The sequence below is a fragment of the Zalophus californianus genome, chromosome 3, assembly GCF_009762305.2.
Source record: "Zalophus californianus isolate mZalCal1 chromosome 3, mZalCal1.pri.v2, whole genome shotgun sequence".
Classification (NCBI taxonomy): Eukaryota; Metazoa; Chordata; class Mammalia; order Carnivora; family Otariidae; genus Zalophus; species Zalophus californianus.
Genome location: NC_045597.1, coordinates 127,801,595 through 127,814,345, shown reverse-complemented (window position 1 = coordinate 127,814,345; position 12,751 = coordinate 127,801,595). Strand labels below are relative to the sequence as shown.

General features: G+C 36.5%; 1 pseudogene; it reads right to left on the bottom strand.

Annotated features, from left to right (window-relative positions):
• Positions 1 to 6,428: 6,428 nt before the first annotated feature.
• LOC118356845 lies at positions 6,429 to 7,005 on the bottom strand (annotated as a pseudogene).
• Between the last annotated feature and the right edge of the window lie 5,746 nt (positions 7,006 to 12,751).

Genomic DNA, 12,751 nt, shown 5'->3' with positions numbered 1-12,751 from the left:
CATAGAATGAATTCTCTCACGGAGGCTCAGTGGAGCATCACGACACCTTGGTTTCAGGTTTCTAGCCCCCAGAACTGTGAGAGAATAAATTTCTGTTGTTTTAGCCACCCAATTTGTGGTAATTTGTCAGGGCAGCCTCAGAAAAGGAATATGCTATATAATATGTACTTAGATACACAATTTGTGGTAATGGTGAAAGTGGCATAGGAAAAACAAGTCAACTAATAAAAGTATCCAACAGATGAATGACAGTATGAAGAGTTTGTCTCATGCATTTATCAGAGTCCAGTGGATTAAGTGATCTAAATTTCCCATTAGAGCTAACATCCAACCATAAAAGCTAATAATTTACCTCTACTTTCCTCAAAGTACAGGGGTAAACATACAATAAAATTTATAAACCTGGGCCACAATCATCCCAGAGGCCCTGAGGTGAAAAAGAGATAAGATGCTCCAGCAATTGCAAGCAAACAACAGAAACCCCCAAACTCACGTTCGGAATATGGTGTGAGGGAAATGCAGTGTCTAGAAAAGAGGACTAGGAGACAGGTGAAAACCAAACCATGCCGATCTAAGTTGCTGAAGAGTTAACAGCGGCCTATACCAAATCAGTGAAGTTGTAAGCTATTGTGAGACACAGTCCCTATTTTGTTGATTTTTATATCCTCAAATGCCAACAATGTTCCTGGGACATAGTTGCCACTGTTATACAGTCTGAATGGGCAAATTAATTTTAAGATTATGGAATAAGATTTCATAGTGTTTACTTGACAACAATCTATTTTTGAGCATATTCCAAAGCCTATTTGGTGCTGGTTCTTTTCACTACGTGTAAGTTACTCAAGAATATTTTACTATTAAATTCTGGCAATTAGTAATAAATGCTCAAGAGATAATGCTGAATGAACAAAATGGAACACCGGCGTTCTTTTGGTAGTCACGAGAAGGGGATCATGGACTAGGTGGGAGTCTGAACTAATTTGGGCTATATCATATGCAACTGGTATTGTTGGTGCTGGTCTTAGTGCTTAGTTAGTACTGGCCTGCCACTGCAAGCCAACTAACTAAGTTGTTCATTATAAGGAGTATTTTTGCCATAAGGGTAGATTTTTCTTGACCTGCTCCTCTTAACAGGACTCCTATCTCTACCAAGCTTAGGATATCTGCTGCCTCTATCTGTAGTTATGAACTAAAATTTCTTGTAATTGACAAACTAATTATAATTACAAATACTCCCTCAAGGCATTATCTAGGCAATACTTTGTTAGTCTAATTCGAGCAACCATATGCACATCAACAAAATACTTATATTTTAATGTAATATTTTATTTACCCTTTTACTAATTAAAACTGTCTTTCAATTTGTTAAATTAAATGTTTTATAATAATGCTATTACATGGAGGAGTCAGAATTTCTAGAGCAAGACCAGAATTTCTCCTTTTCCCCAGGGAAAGGAAATCAGTTCCTTATAATTACAAAGTTACAGAATTCACATAAAGAATTGCTATATTTGAAACTCAGCAGTATTTAGATAAAATAATTTTTTTCACATTTGTCTAAGTTGTTGAGGGTCATTTCAGTTGCAAAATGATTCAGGTTTTTATGTTATAGTCTCATGAGTGTAAAAATTTAAAAAAATAAAAAGGCATATATACAATAGGAAGGATATATGAAAGTATATGCCCAAATGTATGCTTAAAGAAATACTTAAAATACTACACATAAATTTCAGTTTCTCAACATTACAGCATGAAACAAGCCTTTCCTAACCCCCAGAAAATCCTACCCTTTTGGAAACAAAAATACTTATTAGAATTAAAAGTTTCCATACAAGAGAACCAGGTATTTATTTCTGTATATCTTTGACAGTTATATTCAAGCTTATGCTCAAGCTTTAAGATAACAATAGTGTAAGCTCTAGGGTGGAACAAAAGAAGGGTAAAAATCCCAGAAGTTCCCAGAGGTGGTTAGGAAAAAAAGGAAAGATAAGAGAAATAAGGGAATCAAAGAAAAAAGAATGAAGATTCAAGGATGGGTAAATCTCCTCTTTAACTTAGCTTTTCAAAAGGTTTGTGATAACCAGCTTTTGTGTAAATGGATTTGATGGCTCTGGGCTGAAGGTGACTGACAGATGAATCTAGGCCCCCTCGAGAGAGTGTCACCCTGGGGATTGCCATTGTTGCAGACCGTTTCTTCAGACTGACCCAGAAGAATCATTATCTCAAGGGAACTCTTAACAACAGCCACCCCTGAGCAGCCTAGGAGCTAGAAGTAAGCAACTTAGTCTCTCTCTTGAGCAGTAATTACAACGGTAAGGCAAATAAGGTGTGTTATTGAGTCGAGCTTAAGTCTTTCTCCATCCTCCAATTTAAAAAACCAAAACCAAAAACCAAATTATAAAGTATTCAATATCCAAAGATTTTTCCTAAGTAAAAAAATTTTAATGCACCCTCCAACACCCCCGCCCCCATCTTCTATTCTTTGGAAAAATAAACAGACCTCTGGGTCCACCTCAGGAAGTGCTTAACTGAAGAGGGTATAGTAGGTAAATGCTTCCCAATCTTCCTTTTTTCAGTAAAGCTAATGTGTTTACTCTGGGACTACTTCAGCTAAGTCGTTACTCGTCAGCTCAACTCTGGGCGTGTTGCTTCAGTATCATAGAAAACAAAGACCTTCCATAGTGTACTGCCCCAATGAGGTATTTCACCCACCTTCTTGCAGCGGCGCTCTGCCCCCAAGCCCTGTCCTGACACTCTTCAGGGGCCTGCCCCACCGCGCCGACACCCGCCCCACAGTGGCTGCCCGGGAGGTAGGCAGTTACTTCTCTTCCCCTAAACTTCTAAAGAGGCTCCTCTAAGGAGTTACCATAATCAGACTAGTTATCTGAAAAATAAAAAAGCTGATACATGTTTCAAGGGGCCTTAACCACAATTAATCCAATTATAACGGCCTCCCTCTGCGTCCAGCTTCCCTCGGAATCCAGCCTCCATCTTTTCCGGTAGGAGGCAGGACTTCCTGTCTGGGAAGGACCCAACTGGAGAATGCAATGGAAATGACCAGACGTTTTCTAAGGGAACGGGTTTTTTTCTGCCCGTGGACCTATGTGGCTGAATGCTTTTCTGAGTTAGAGATAAAAATAATCACTCCTGAAAATAAATCTTAGTCTATCTTAATGAAAATCAACAAGTTTACAGTTGTCTGTGACTTATCGTAATTAAGAGAATATTGGTTAAGCACACAACAGAGCTTTCCTTGCCCAACTCATTCGGTTTTCCTTTTCTACTCTGCCTCTATGTTTGTGTTTAGCTCTTCCTTACCGTCTTCTTTTTCTTGCTCATACACCCTTATTTCTATATCAGATTACTCTAGAAAGTAAGCTTCATGAGGCCAGGAATTTAGCATAATTCCTGACACAGTAAGAGATCAATATGTATTTGCTAAATCTTGATCGCTGCTTTGAAATCAGTTGTTTTAAATTTCTTCTCATTTTTCTCTAGTAACTGATTTTACTATTTTTTGGTTTTGTCGTGTTATTTTTTTTTCCCTTAAAACAAGTTATTGTTAAATTGTCTTGGGAATTTTTTTTTTTTTTTTTAAGTAAACTCTACCCCAACATGGCACTGTAACTCACCACGGGAGATCAAGAGTGCCCTACTGACTGAGCCAGCCAGATGCCCCTGTCTTGTGATACGTTAGCCTGTGTGAGTTATCATTATATGTGATAGTTTGCAGAAATGTTTCTTTTTCTTTTAGACTTGTAATAGAAGAAATTGAGGCAAGGTAGTGAAAGAAAGATTCTTCAACTTGGGCCTAGAATCTTGATTCAGTCATGTTCAAGCCTGGCAAATTACCAAATAACATCTCTAAACTTCAGTGGACTCACCTATAATCATTTTTTAACAAGGTGGTTTATGAGGATTTAATGAGACAACATGTATAAAAGTCCCTGGCTTATAGTAAATATTCAGTAAACAATGCCTTGGGCAACAGAAAACATTTCTGATAGTGAAATAATTTCAAGGTAACAAAGAAGCTTAAGAACCTAACTAGAAAGCAAAAATTCTCTGCTCTAAATTCAGCAGTACCAGTGATTGGGATATGACTCCAGGAATGTTACTTGACTACTTTGTCAATTATCATCATTTGTAAAATGGGATAATAAAGTTTACCTACCTTGCAAAGGTCCTGTGTACTGTGGAAAAAACAAAACAAACAAACAAAAAAAAAAAACAGGCCCAAAGTGGTGTCACTTAAGCTAAGCCTTATATCACTAAATGGAGGCAATTACAGTTTTGGCTCTCCTAGAAACAGAATCTTAAACTACTCACTCAGGAATGGCCTGATCAGTACTAGTTAGGTACTCTGCCTGATAGACCACTAGCATCCATTAAAGGAAAGTAACTTTGCAATAACTAACCTGCTTTTTTGCCTAATATAACTTCCTTGTTTCTGCTCTACTCTGCCTGTAAGTCTTTCATTCAATACAGCTCCTCAGAGCTCCTTTCTATCTGCTAGATTGGATGCTGCCCAATTCAGATTGATTTTTGCTCAAATAAGCTCTTAAAATTTTTAACATGCCCTCGTTTATCTTTTAACAGTGTATTAGATAAATAGTATAAAACACCACTGTGATAAAGAATATTGTATGAGTCAACTTTTATTATTCTATTTTGTGTGATAAATGCTGTTTTAGACAATAGAATGAGTTGGTATGCAAAACATCCTTGTGTTAATTAAACATAAGATCGTGTTTAATCATTAGGTTAATTTTCCCTGAACATTCTGTAATCTTTATATTAGATTTACTATTAACTAACACAGCTTGACAAATGCTTCTATTCCTCTATTTATGTGTGGTGCTATTTTCAGTGAAGAGAAATTATTAGAAATACACTGGTTAATAGGAATGGTATTCAGGAGCTTTTAATGTAGCTTTAGATAGATCAGACCTGCTTGTGAATGTTTCTCTGAAGTCTGAAAATAATGACCACATTCAGTTCTTGGTCTAGCAAAAAATATCTGGGCCAGGCAACCCCAAGAAGGTTGCAGATTCCAACACGGTAGGAGCCTGACCTATTCCTCAAAAAGATCATACTGCTGTCGAAGTCCTATTCCCCCACCAAACACATAACTGAGCTGCAGATAAAAGTTGAGGTATTGGTGGTGGAGGTTGAGGAACGAAGAAGAATTTGTGGAAAAGGGAAAGATGGTCTAGTAACAACTGCCTAATGAGGAAAACATGCAGTGATTAAATCAAATGTGATATAGACTAGTCTTCTAAATTGTTAACACTGTTAAGCTGTCTTCTTGCATTTGTGACCCTAGGAAGCTATTCACCTTGTTGCATTTATCTACTTACCTGAAATAGGAGTGCAGTAGGCATACTTTTCAGTTAAATTATTTTTAAAACCTCGGATAATAATTCCCGTGTGTATGTTGTGTGAAGAAATCAAAGTATTGATACCTCTCTCTTTCCATTTACAACAGGCCCACTGAAGGGATGGTCGACTGGGTTGGGCAATAAAAAGAAGGTTTAAGCAGAATCACTGTCATCTTAGGACATACCTTTCCTGAATGCTTACTTCCAACCTCTTCTTTCTGTCATATTTATTTTCTCGTTTACTTGCTTGTCTCTATTTGGGGGGCAATGTTAACGGAAGTCTCTCTAGTGAATCTTATCTTCACTGAGGTGCTTACCAACGTGAGGTTTTTGGAAGAGAATTCTTGAAGAAAACTCAGAATGAGTAAAGGGGCTCTTCTCTCTCTATTCCCAGGGAAGAAGAGAACTAAACACATAATAATTATAAAAATTAGGCTGAAGTTTATGAACTTAAAATGCCAAATAGAGTCAGAATGATATAGATACCAGGCCTCTGGACATGGAGTCTAAGACATTGGTGTCAGACTTATCTGCATCACTTACAGGTATGGGATCCTCTCCAAGCCTCTCAATTTCTTTCCATGTATAATGGGATAGTATCTCTTTTTATACCTCATAGGATTGTTATTGAAACCAAATAGAATTATAAATGTAGAACACACATACACACACACACACACACGAAAAATCTAATGTGGTCGTTTTCATAATGTTTCAAGAGAAGTCCAGGAAGATCTGGAGGAGTCTCAGGAGAGAGCCCATAGGCAGATCTGTGCTTCCCACTCCCCAAACAGCAGCTCTACTTTCTTCTATCTGTTTCATATGCTATTGACACATACGATTTTATTGATTTTAAAGATCTGCTGCTAAAGGACAGAGTTTGAAATGTGCAGATAACAGATATTTGTATTCTTTGATCATGATAATATCCACTGCAATGTGTTTACCATGACATAGAAAGCATGGAAAACATCAAAGGAATGGGCAAGGATGTTACTGTGAGTTGAGCCAAGTGATCACATTTTATTTTTTTTTCTCTTTTTATTTTTATTTGCATTTATTCTGTGCAGAATTTACTTCTGGGCCATACGTTTTTATTTCTTCAGTTTCTTCTGGGATATCTTTCTCTTCTGTGCAACCTCCTCTTCTGGTTTAGGAACAATCTGCTCTTTTTCAGTAAGGATCATCTCGATGTGGCAGGGAGAGCTCACGTATGGGTTAATCTGCCCATGAACCCTGTATGTTGCACGCCGCATCTTGGGGGCTTTGTTCACCCAGATGTGCTCCATGACCAGAGAATCCACATCTAAACCCTTAAGTTCAGCATGACTCAGCATTTTTAAGCATGTGCAGTAAAAATTCAGCACTCTTCTTGGGCCACTGACCCTGTGTCCAGCCCCACTGTTTGGCCTGGGCACACCTACCAGCTCCACCATTGTAGCGGCAGAATGGCACACACTGCTTCTGCAAAGTGACGTCTTTCAGATACTTGGGGGCTTTTTGGATCAGCATACGCTTGATGGCCTGGGCAGTTTCACATGTTCGTGTTCTTAAAGTGAACACGAAGATTTGAACCTCTTGATTTACGTGATTTCGTAGGAGTTTCGGGGTCAAGTGAATAGCAAACAATTTTCAGAGGTCATCTCAAGCTGCTGCAAGTGATCATATTTTGATTACCTTTCAAATTTTTTAATCTCAAGACTTGTTTATACTCTTAAAAATTATTGATTAGTTTACTTAGAAAAATCCCCCAAAACACAAGGATACACAAGCATACATTCCATTAGCCACCACTGTGATGACGTCATCATCACATATCATGTCGCCTCTGGAAAATCTACCAAACACTTATGAGACAAAGTGAAAAAAAAAAAAGGTCTTAGTATTATGATGAAAATAAGTCTGACCCCATGAGGCCCCTGAAAGATATTAGGAACCCCTAGGGAAACTGAGACCACACTTGGAGAACCACTGACCTATTATTTTGAAGGAAACACTAAGGCACTGAATTATACGGTAAGTCAGGTGTGTATTTTTCCCATATCTGCTTCAAGCTCAAAGGACATTGGAATGAATGACATTTATTTCAAGGAAATTTCACAAAATGTTTTCAATAATCTCTTCATTCTTTAAACCTGTGTTCTAAGATCTTTACAAAAGTTCTGTTGGGCTTTTCGTTGAAGCATGGTGGCCACTTTTCTTTCCCAGGAAGCAAAAATGAACCACAAATTTCACTTAAAATAGAATTTGGACCTCTTGTTCAGCCATTGACAAAATGTTTTAATTTAATTACTTTTCTTTTGGTGGGGGTATATGTATTCTGAAAAACGAGTCTCTGTCAGTGAATAAAGCGACAGTTCAGAAAGTTAGAGTTCTATGGGGCGCCTGGGTGGCTCAGTTGGTTAAGCGACTGCCTTGGCTCAGGTCATGATCCTGGAGTCAAGGGATCGAGTCCCCTGCTCAATGGGGAGTCTGCTTCTCCCTCCCCCCTCTCATGCTCTCTCTCTGTCTCATTCTTTCTCTCTCAAATAAGTAAATAAAATCTTAAAAAAAAAAGAAAAAAAGAGTTCCAGGGCATCATCACCCAGATGTACACCCCTTCCTTTAACAGAGTGGCTCCATTTTAAGTCATCTTGAGCAAGGCATTGTAGTACTAGATTTTCTTGAAAAACTCATTGTAGTCCTTACTTAACATTTCAATAATACATTTTAATTGGGCACAATTGGCTCCTTTTGTCTTACTTTTTTTTTTTTAAGTTATCTGCCCATTTACAAACAAAGACAAAAGCTTGTCAGTCCCCAAATGCACTTTCTCTGCTTCACTTTGAGGACTTGTGTAGCCTGAATAGTTTTTAGTCCCTCCCAACAGCTGCTCTGTGTTTTTACATCTCTCAAGAGGGGTTAATTCTTTACAGCTGTATCCTGCCTTCCAAGAATCTCACATGTGCAAATTATTAATCTTTTTCTATTGCTACAGTAACTCCCCAGGCCATAAACACCCCCTACCTAAAACTGGCCCTTTTCCAAGATAAACTTTGGTATTCTTTCCCTGAAAAGATAATTTGGTCTCTTTGGTTTACATTGTTACTTAGAACAAATGTTAAGATATGGAAACTTACAAACAATTATTTAGAAATAGAAATTTAAACTTCAAGTTTAAACCTCTACCCATTGTTGTATAATTTGAGTCTGAATTTTATATTCCATTTACTTAAAAAATCAGGCTGCTTATACTTTTCTCAAACATACATTTCAATATTTTAAAATTTTGGCATTATGCTAGTTAGATCAAAAGGATTTTCTTAAAAAAAAAATAGTGTGTGCCTTTCCTTGAGTGTAAGCAAATTAGATTTTTTTCAAAGGTGATCTGCATGCACTTATACTTGCAATGTATATCTTGTGTTTTGGTGTATACATGCATCAATGTTTATTTGAAAGGAAGAAAACAAACAAAATATCATGGTAAGGCAATTTATATTAATATACAAATATGTTGGCTAACTTCTCAATTTTAATATAAAATATGCTTTATTGTAGATTTTTATACTCTTTAAGGCTCATTGTGAGATGGCCACAACTTGGTCATTTCTCTCGCCTCCATGATCTACGCTTTGATCTCTTCCCCCATCCCTTAGCTACTGGTTGAATACTCTTATGACACCTCCAGCCTTCAAAATAAATGATTTATTTTAAAAGTTAGATATGTCATAATAAAGCATTAAGAAATTCTAGGAATTGCATTTCTCCGTGATGACATGCCTCTAGTGGCGTTCTGAGGCACAAGGCAGAGGGACCAGTGATTTTTACCACCTGACAAGTGCAATAATCCCCTAGAACTGCAAGGCCTGAAGCATCTTATTGCTGTTATGAAACAGAATTTATAAATAAAAATAAGGAAAACAGCCAGAGCCATGCACTTCCTGGGCTTCACTGACATTGATATGACAGCCAATCAGAAATTTCCATTTATGCCAGGATTGCCAAACCAATAATTTTAGCAATAAAGCCTGTTCTAGGGAGTATTAAAATGGTTTGCCTCTAATATGTATTTAAACACAAAGGAAGTTTAAAGGTAGGTTCGTTATAATTCAGACACAGAATCATTTTAATATATACAGAAAACCTCCCCGTAGACCAATTAAAAGGAGCTTCCAAACAATACTGACTCTTAATTCACATAATATTATAACTCAAGCAAGTTACATTTCAACATTTTTAGATAAGCTGTATGAGTAGAAAAAACGGGATTAGGACAATAGTGAGATTTGAATTGCATTTTGTATTATTTCAACTGCATTTTAACAGCCTTTCTGACTGAAAGAGGGAATAAGAATGCCGAAGGAACAAACTTGTGTAGATTATTTTTTTCATTACATGCATTATTCCAGTTTAAAAATGTCAGTCGCTTGTCATGTTAACTAAGAATGCATTCACTATTGTACATATCTAAGGCTGGAGTTAAACTGAGAATTTTGCAAAGGACAGATACAAAGAAGTGATTTTTCCTTCTCTCTGTATATAAAAATAGAACTTTCAGAAATGTCATGGCTGACACATTTAGCTGCTGGACATTGAAAATCCTCTTTCTGACTCACAACCTGTGACTGGAACTCTGTCAGAGTAATCAAGAGATGTTATACTATAGAGCACAACAGTAGGGGAGGCTTTGCTGTTTGGCCTTGTTTTTAAAGTGAAAGACATTTAAATTTGGATCCTAACATAAATAAATATTTCTGGTACTTCTTATCTTTAAAATACAGAAAAAGAATTAATTGTGTAAGGAATCTGTCCAGCTGGTTATCTAATTTAACTAGCTTCTCGAATTGAGTATTTTATGACTGTGTGGACTACTGAAGCAGTAATGTGTTAAGAGATAAACATGACTGAATAAATACCTACAGTATGCTGGATTATTTTTCTAAGATTATATTGCAAGTAGTGATGACCATAAAAGAATACAGTGAACCTTCAAAAAATACAACCACGCTTCAGAAGTTGAAAGGCAATGCTTGGATAATATTTGTCTCCTTTTGATCTCATATATAATTAGAACCCCTCTTTTTTCAAGAGAGATCAAGAGAATTATGACACACATTATGATATATTGTTCCCCAGTACACAATAAAAATTCAGAAGAGCTGGATATTCAGCCTTTTATTATGTCTATGAGTGTTTTCACCAAGGCATACCTGAAGACTTTTATTATAATTGTCAATTGGTGAAAATAGAATATGGCTGAATAAACATTAACGTGAACATCCATGAAATGGATGAAATCAGATTAGATAAGTCCTTAGTAAGTGTTCAAAATTCTTCCTAGTATTTTTAAAATTACCACAAGATGTGTCTTCTTGGCTTTCCTTCACTTTTTGGGAATAGCAACATCTTAACTTTTCAAGATGAATGAACTACCTTAAGATACTTGGGCCCACTGATGTAGTTGATTATGATACTACTATAATTGAGGGGAAGATATTCCAATATTCAATTGGTAATTGACTTAGGGTCCAAATTTTATATATTTATACTTATTGGAAAGGGCATCTTTAACAAAACTGTAGAACCTTGTCATATTTCTGCAAATGAAATAAAAGTAGGTTCATTCTCTCCCATGTCTGTATTTCTCAAGCCTGGTTGACTATGGGCCAAGCCAAGATGAAAATATTTGTTTGTTTGGTGGTATGGAAGGAACTGTGACTTTTGAGTTAGATTCAAATTCTGCTTCTGACAGTTACCAGCTTGGACAAGTTACTTAACCTTTATGAGCCTAAATTTTCTCATCTTTATAGTGGGGAAGATACCTAGCAGCTCGTAAGCTGTGAGGTTTAACTAATCAGGTAATAGCATGAGGCTAGCAGTGTCAGGCCTCCAAAAAAGACACTTGACAAAACAAATTACTCTTTCCTGTCTTGAATCCATTCAAGATTTCTTTTTTGTCCTTCCTTGCCCCAATCGTAAATGCCTTATCTTTCCTATGTCCACACTTCCTAGGAAACTTTAGGGTCCACTTGTTAGTCCAAGTTCACCCAAATAAGCAATACCCCATTGTCCAATTTTCCTTGAATGTGTCTGTATGCTAGAGCATTACTATTCTCTTACCCATTGTCTCTGGTTTTCATTTCTTTAAAGTAGAAGCTTGCCATTCTAGGAACTAACAGGTTAATGTGTCCTTATATATTATATAGAACGTATTCTTAGAAACTTAAAGAATCATAGAATCTTCAAACTCGAAGGGACCTACTAAATTAGAGATAACAAAATCAACCACCTAGAGGGCTAGGCAGAGACAGTAAATGAGTAAAATGGGTTGGGTGAGAGTGTATATGCATATTCAAGACAGAAGAATAGAATGGAAACCAACTAGAAGGAGCTTGCAGCTGTAGAGGGCAGTCACTACCCAGCTCAAGCTGAATGTTGCCTTGTGGAAATTCTGGCCCAGTATTGGGCCAGATTTCTTATTTTTTCAAAAAAAAATGAAGTCCAGATTTTTATGTCAAATCTTTTAATTAATATTTTTTGTTGTTGTTGTTTAAAAACACTGGTCTAAACCAAATGTATCTACTGGCCAGATCCAGACAAGTGGTCATTTTGGAGCCTTTGTTAAATCATCTGATTCCAATAACCTAATGTGCAGATGAAGGCATTGAAACCCAGAGAGTCAATTACTTTCCTAAGGTTAGTTAGTGACAAAACAAGAACAATACCCAGGTTTCCAGACCCATGGTTTAAAGATGCCACCTTTGGCCATTTTGTGTCTTCATTCCTTCCAACACACATAAGATGTTTTGGAAGCATATCATTTTCTTAGGGTCACAGGCACAATAAGTAACAATATTCTTTCCTTACACTAAAAAATCTAGTTCCTAAGTCTCCAAATCTCCCAAGTGAAGTGCATGTATAGAGTATTTTGATCAAGAAACTTTTACTTTAATAATAAAAAACAATATGTATACCTTTTCCCAGTATATGAGTTTACCTTCCAAACAACTTTTACCACACTCCAGAGTTATTTATACTTTGGAATGATTTGCCTTGAGTTTATTATGTTTCTAATGGCATTTTAGTATTTTAGGAAAATTTAGGGCAATTTAATATTTTGCAGCACTCAAATACATAATTTAGCTTTTCAGAATTAACTTGAAATGCTTCAGATTAGCATATGTATATGTGTAATTCACTTGATCAAGTTTAGATTTTAGAATTCAAAGATTAAGAAGTATGGACATATTCCTTTGGGGAACATCAGCATGTCATTTCTGTGTTATAAAAATGAAAGAGAACTCCTTTGTTGATCTGTGTATGAAGGTTTCTATATTGAGGGGCTCCCTAGCCTCTAAAAGCTGATTAGCAAGTTGTGAACAAAGTTGAGG